Source organism: Rhamphochromis longiceps, linkage group LG8 (genome assembly GCF_057381845.1).
Source record: "Rhamphochromis longiceps isolate RC_006_pf linkage group LG8, R_longiceps_female_GT1.1, whole genome shotgun sequence".
NCBI lineage: Eukaryota > Metazoa > Chordata > Actinopteri > Cichliformes > Cichlidae > Rhamphochromis > Rhamphochromis longiceps.
This window is the reverse complement of record NC_140564.1, coordinates 8,771,613-8,779,254: the sequence shown is the minus strand read 5'-3', so window position 1 is coordinate 8,779,254 and position 7,642 is coordinate 8,771,613. Positions and strand designations below refer to the sequence as shown.

General features: G+C 44.0%; 1 long non-coding RNA gene across 1 annotated transcript; it reads left to right on the top strand.

Annotated features, from left to right (window-relative positions):
• The first annotated feature begins 701 nt into the window (after window positions 1-701).
• LOC146663051 (uncharacterized) lies at window positions 702-7,377 on the top strand. The gene is made up of 4 exons (XR_014912900.1): window positions 702-841; window positions 1,084-1,140; window positions 2,578-2,763; window positions 4,272-7,377. It is a non-coding gene; the product is annotated as an uncharacterized LOC146663051 (long non-coding RNA).
• Window positions 7,378-7,642: the final 265 nt, after the last annotated feature.

Genomic DNA, 7,642 nt, shown 5'->3' with positions numbered 1-7,642 from the left:
TGCTGTCACAAGATATGCTGTTCTGATCTGTTTGACAGGATGAATGGTTTACATCAGTAGATCTGTAGGATGCTTATTTCTGAACACAGGTTCTTCGGGGCATAGCATACAAATATCAGACCCTCCCACCCGGGCAGGTACTTGCCCCGAAGGGTATTCATCAAGTGTTTTGAAACAGCCCTGAACCCCTCGCGGGTGGCAGGGCTGTGATGTGAAATATGCCAGAGTGATGGCTGTTGGAGTCAAATTGTTAAATGTTGTCATTGTGTTACTTAAATTTGTAAGTCTTAGTTCAAACTGTATGATCATTCTTTTGTTTCTATTGCCCACCCCAGCCTGTTGGAGGCTGTAGTGTTTTATAGGGACACATCCTATGTGAGTGTTCTGTTTCTTATTTAGTGAGGATGTTTTACTTCCTGCCTTTATGACCTCACCTGTGTTTGTGTATGGTGAAACCGTTAGAGGGGTTAAACCATATACAGGGTGGGGGAGATGATCCTTTGGTGAGCAGGAGGTCACACAAACACACCCACAAACACACACACTCACATGCATACACACACATTCTCGCACATGCATACACACACACACACACACACACATTCTCGCACAGGCATACATACACACACGTGCTTACACATGCACACAAGGGCAGAAGGGCTGCTCTGAGATCCTTCCCTTGCGCAAGTAAAATCGCTGTTCGTCTTGCTTCCTTGTTTCGTTAACGGGAATACGTTTCTAAACCAGCGGGGCCTGTGGGAGCGCAGACCCAACAATGGCATATTTGGATGTTTTTCTAATGCGCACTTCCAGCAGAGAGGACGTGGAGAAAAACATTCAGGTGCTATTACACAGCCTGTCTAGATTGGGTTTTAGTACCAAGAGTATACTGTCTCCCATTCAGATTATAGAATAACTGGACCTTAAATGAAACTGTTTAATTTCTGACTTTTCTGTCATGAGACTGCATGGAGAAATTTCACAAGCAGATTGCGCTGTTTCACAAGGCATGTGTGGTTTCATTAAGACCCTGTTTGCATTTGACCCGCATGATGGCTTCAATAATTTCTGTCCCCTCAGCAGGATTTCTAGGACTGGTGTCCTCTTTGCAGTTGGATGTGAGATGTCAGCTGAGATATGGTGAGAATTTCCCCCAAGTTTTCCCCCGAGTTTCTCTGATACACCGGCTACATAGGGGATGACAATGTTGTTGCATCTGTCTTTCTTATCCTCCCTAGCTGGTGTCTGATCTTCTTTTCTGTGCATCTTTGCTGACTTTACAAACACCCAATTACGATAACCGCATGTTTTAAGTGCTTCCTTTACATGTGTGTGTTCCCCTCTGTGGGGGGAAACTCCCACTGGGTTTAAATCTGGGACTCTCCACCATTTGACCCTTAGAACTGAAGAAGCTTCTTGGATGAGAGGTGAAACGTCTTCAAGCAACTTAAAGAAGTCCAAACGCTTTTCTTTCCAAGCTCCTTAGACTACGATGACCTGGATGACTGAGAACCTTCACAGAAATAATGAGTTAACATTTAGAAACATGTATTTAGAAACCTGTCTTTAAAGCACTTCTGTGGTTTAAATGTACTATATCTGAACTTTTACCTGTGGATTGTTGCTATTTTAACTCGCCACGGACATCAGGCAGAGGTGGAGGCACAGTTACTGTTTACAAAAAGGATTTTAAATGTAAGCAGTGTTTTCTACAGCCTTCGTTCTCCAGCTTTGAACTTACCTCGTTTGAGGTGAGTCGTACAAACCCGGTTTTCTGCGCTGTCATCTATCGCCCCCCGAAATACAATAAGAACTTCATAAACGACTTTTCTGATTTTTTAGCTGGGATTATGCCCAACTATGATAGTGTTCTTATTGTTGGAGATTTTAATATACATGTATGTTGTCCTGATAAGCCACTGGTAAAGGACTTTTTAAGCCTTATTGACTCTTTTAGCCTGGTACAGTCCGTACGTGGCCCTACACATCAGCACGGACACACACTGGACCTTGTTCTGTCATATGGTGTGCCTGTCACTGACTTGGAGATTTGTGACTGTGCACTCTCAGATCATATGCCTGTGTTATTCAACGTTGGTTTGACATATACCGCAGTTAAATCTGGAGCTGCTACTCGGTGCTGTCGGGTTATTAACCCCGCCACTGCTGCGCAGTTTTCTGCTGCTTTTAATCAGCTCGGCGGCCCTTCTGACTTTGTTTCCTCTGATACAGCAGAGCTAAATTCCTGGTTTTATTCTTGCTGTCAAAAAATCATGGACTCTGTGGCTCCTTTAAAAACCAGGCAGCCTAAGGCTAAACCCCAGTGCCCCCAGTACCACATGTTTTAGTTGAAAGCAAGTCTCTCAGTGATTTGTCTTTTTCGGAGAGGTTTGGGATGAATTTCCCCAGCTGATTCACCATTCCTAAGAAGCTTCTAAGCTCACTCACGGTGCTTGGCTCTTTCATATTCTGTACCGTACTAGTTTTGTCAGGGTCAGGACTCATGCCTTCAGATGACACAATGAATCCTAAGAATTTCACTGCTCTTTTGCCAAACTCACATTTTGATATGTTCAGGGTGACGCCCGCCTTCTCAGCACGGTCGAGGACAGCGTGGAGTCTCATGTCGTGTTCCTCTTTCGTGGATCCCCAGACCAGGATGTCGTCCATGTGGCACATGACTCCCGCAAGGCCGGTTGTCACTTCCATCACCATCATGTTTTGGAAATGCTCTGGAAATGCTCTCCATTACCTGTTTAGTCGGTAAGTACTGCCGCCTAGTGGCGCATGCATGTATATCAATATAAATGACACCACATTGTCCCCTGTTCTATTTGTAAGAAACAAAGGCACACCATTAGGGGAGAATACACTGGGTCTGTCACCTATGGCCAGCCAGTCATTTCGGCATTGGTAATGCAACAACTAGACAGTACTGGACAGAAGTTTATGAAGGAATTGTTTTGCCTGAGGTTTACATTTAAGCCCGTCAACCACTGCTGGGTTTTATCCATAGTTTTAGAGGTGCTCTCACACTGGACCAATTGGCTTTTCAACCTGCACTATTAACTAGCTATTAGCTGTTAGACATTACCCACAAATGTTTCAGGTTTCATTGCATTGATGTAACTGTGCACTCACTGGCTTCTTAGCTAAATGCTGTCCTTTGAGTTGGATGTAAGGCAGCGGTCCCCAACCCCCGGGCCTCGGACCAGTACCGGTCCGTGAGTCGTTTGGTACCGGGCCGCGAGAGTTGAGGCTCAGGTGTGAAATGTATGGTTTTCAGGGTTTTTATCAGTTTTCAGCGTAATTTTGTTATCGTTTTTATCGTTTACTCGGTTTTCCTGGGTCTTCACGTGTGTTATGAATAAATTTTCTTTTTTCGGTACCGGTACTAGTTTTATTTTGTTGTATTTATCCGCGACAAAAGCCGGTCCATGAAAATATTGTCGGGCATAAACCGGTCCATGGCGCAAAAAAGGTTGGGGACCGCTGATGTAAGGTGTCAGCCCTCCTGGGTCAAGTTGTAATGGACTTTGGAGTATGCAGTCCTGAAGTGGGCCAAATTTCCCATAGTGATTTTGATAAAGAATGGTAAATGGACTGATTCTTATATAGCGCTTTTCTACTCTCCTGGAGTAATCAAATCACCCTATACAACATGCCACATTCACCCAATCACACCCATTCACACAAGCACTTTTTCTTCTTCTTTTTTTTTTCCTTTCTTTTTTTTCGGCCTGTCCCGTTTGGTTCTTTAGCCATCAGAATTATTGTCTGAAGGCCAAGAAAGAGGCCCAATGGATTTACTTTAACAAGTGGGTCATCACGGCCATGCCATATTGGTCAATTTGTTTGACCTTTATTTTCAGTTGTTACAGACGGGACAGACATGACTGGGTGATAGGAAAGGGAGAAAGAAAGAAAGAGAGGAAGGGAAAGAAAAACAGGAGAAGAGGGACAGTGAGAGAGGACACTTAAAAACATCTCCTGGATCACCTGTGAAAGAAGAAAAAAAGAAGAGAAAACAAGCAAAAAAGAGAGCAAGATAATAAACAACACCATCGCAATAATCTAGCTAAGTGTAAATAACAGTAAATACTAAATACTGAATGTTATTGTGCAACACGCAAGACCAACAGCGCACAATGTGCTTTGAGGTAGCAGCCAAGAAAGGTGTACTTTGTGTCTGTGAACACCCATGTGTACACCTGTGTGCACACCTGTGTGGATGAGAGCGCTTGTATTCAAAAGGTTTCTCCATGTAACAGTCTGCTAGGGGGTGGTTTGGAGCCATAGCCCCATCCCCCAGGGTATGAAGCAGGCATGGAAGGAGATCCAGGCCCCAGACATCCAGAGGCCCCCAGAGTGCAAGAGTCCAAGAAGGACCATCAGTGGGGCAACTGTGCCACCCTCCTGGGAAGAGCTGAGGAGAGCCCCAGATGAGGGGTCACCCAGCAGTCGTGGCTCAGAAGCCAGAGGGGGCTGCAGTGACGTGTCCACGGGCTCTGCCGTCAGCCAGCTGTGCCAGAGTGGACCGAGCCCCAGGCCAGAGGCCTGAGGGCTGCCCACCCCCCAGAAGGGGTCCGTCAATCAGCCACCGGGAGTGAGCCGATACATACCTGAGCGCCCAGGCCCTGACACCAAGAACCACCAATGCACCAACATCTGAGGGCATCAGCCACCGGCAGGGAGTGTGGTGAGGAGAGATAGGCCTCCATATTTTGGAGGGCCTGAGATGTTCCTGAAGGGTGGGCCTGAGGGGTGGAGTCTAAGACCTGACCTGACATATAGACGAACAGGCACACACAGACACAAACACCCTCATGCACACACAGACACAAACACCCTGATGCACACATAGACAAATACTCGGCACTCACCCAACGTGGAGACAGACACAAATGGACACTGTACACACAATCACACTCCCCAAACATACTCTATACCCCAGATCCAGGTACCCTCGCCCCCAGAGGGGGAAACCGCACCTAGACCCAAGGACTTTCTTCATACACATGCATCAGAGAGCAACTTAGGGTTAGTATCTTGCCCAAGGATACTTGGCATGCAGACTGGAGGAGCCAGGAATCAAACCACTAAGAAGAATGTGTGGTTACCAGAGTTTCTCAAGGTCCTGAAAACTGGGTGAGTTTTTTCACCACATTCCCCTGCTTGTATAGGCACATAAAAGAAATACATTGAGAATGCCTGGTGTGAGGCCGGGGCTATTAAAACTGATCAGGAGACTTTGTATTTGAAGTGAGATGTGGTGGTGGAGCTTCTGAGTCTGGTCATAGGAGAGGAGACTTCTGATGATGAGAATTTCTCAGTTTTCATAGAACTGGTCTTACCCTGGTAATCAGACATCTTCCGCTGGCACAGACTGTAAATCTTGCCCTAAATATCATTATGACAGCTTTGACCACTCTTCCTGATGTCCACAAGAGAGAAGACAGCACCCAAGACAGGACAGAGTGATACCACACACGCACACAGTTGAGCTTGCCTCTTACTGGAAATAATCACTTTAGTGATTGATGATTAACGTTTGGCTTGCTAAAGTAAGGACTTGGATTTCTGGACTCTAGCCATGGGGCTCTGCTCATTTTTCTCCTTAACAATGCAATGTTGAAGCATGTTTCAATTCTTAAAATCCGTCTGTAGGACAGGAACGAGAAGCCATTATAGAGGAGGAGTGGCACAGGGCTGACCTAGACAAACTGGGAGAAGGACATATTTTGTTTTCATTAAGATAAAAACAATTTATGAATGCAAAAGGCAGTTTTGCTTTTACCTCTCCTGTTAACCAATCAAGATTGTTTAACTTTCACACACTCTCATTTTAAAGGGTGAAAAGAAACAGAGATTGCACAGTTCCTTATAGAGCTCCTGTACTACACACAACCAAATCAGACTGATGACTGTCAGTAATTTCTGAGATATCTCTCTCTCAGTAGCAGCAGACTGGACTGTGTTAAATGCACTTGATAAATAAAAGACTCACTGTGAAGCCATTACTATCAAAGATGGAAATAAGCTCTCTGTGGAATATAGATGATTGCATCGTCCACTTCCACATTTGGTTCATTTTTAGTTTATTATTTTTATTATTGTTAACAAAGGGGGGAAGAAGGGGAAAAGGGCAAAATCATTAAAGGTAACAGGGGGGTGTGAAGGCCATGGTGTGTGGTGGAGCAGGCAGTAGAGGGCTGTGAGTTAAAACTTTTGAAGAAATTGCCTGCGCAGTGATCCCCAAGTAATCTAATTGTAACAAGCATTTCACTTTATTGGTCCATATTTATAGATTTGTAGTCCATCTTAATGATATTGTAGTTTCACCACAGCAACAACATCCACCATTGTTAAGCAGCGTAACGTAGGTGCATTACAGTTACATTTAGTTCAGACACAATTCCCAATTATCCATCATATATTCAGATCATATATACATATCCAACTGTCTAAGTATCTTTGCAGTTTGTTGTAATATTTCATGTGAAATTCTATTTGAAAATTCTGTCATGATCCTGGATCATTTCACCCAGCATTTTAAATTTGTATTATATTTTTATGTTTATGTTTAAGTTCATTAGATTATCTAAGTTCATTTCTATTATGCTTAGGTTGTTGTTATAGTTCATTATTTCTTAGATTCCCCTTGTGTCTTCACCTCCTGTGTTTAAGTCTCCCTCACCCTTCATGTGTTTCATGTCTACGTCTTCTGTGTCAGGCTCATGTTGCCATGGTTGCATCCCATTATGCTTCCTGTTTCCCCATGTGTTTCCACTTCCCCTGATCACCTCCAGTGTGCATTTAGTCTGTGTGTTTCCGTTCATTCCTCGTCTGATCGTCTGTTGTCCTGCGTTGTTTCCACATCACGCCAGGATTTCATGTCAGGTTTCTATGTTCTTGTTCGCGTTCCATGGTTTTTTATGTTTAGCCTTAGTTCACCCAGTTTAGGTTTGGTTTTCGCCCTCTCCCTTTGTTTGTATTATTTTTGCCAGCCTTAATAAACGGCTCATTTTTTGTTACGTCAAGTTTTGTCTCTTCACGTGTCTGCACTTGGGTCCACCTCCTCACTCCACACAGTCAGCTTCTCAGCCAGACTGTGACAAATGTATTAGGGCTTGGCATTTAACACAACAGTGCCTTCCAGACTGGTTGCTTAACTGTGAGATTATACTCCTCATGCAGACGGGTCCTGAACTTGGTATCTAAAAGCCCACACGTAGTATGAGTATTTTTCCTTGCCCTCAAAACCAGAGTACTGTGTCTTCCTGCTGAACCCCTGCTCTACTCACTGTGACTGTGATCCTTCAGATTCCAGGCATTAGACTTGGAAGTCCAAGTGGATAGGGTGGGCAGCTTGAAATATCTCTGACCTGTCATCGTGTGATATCAATATTTCACAAAAAAAAAAGGTATCTATCACTTCCATGGTAAGCTGCCTGAAGACATGCCAATCTGTATTATCAGTATTGAGTTTTATCTTGATAGTCCTTGGTTATATTATATAGAAATATATAAAACAGTGGCAACAATATGTCAAACTATACTTCATGTAAAAGAAATGTGGGTGTATGAATAATCAGGCCAATGTCTGCACATACAGTGCAAGACATTACTGCTGTTAAGAAAC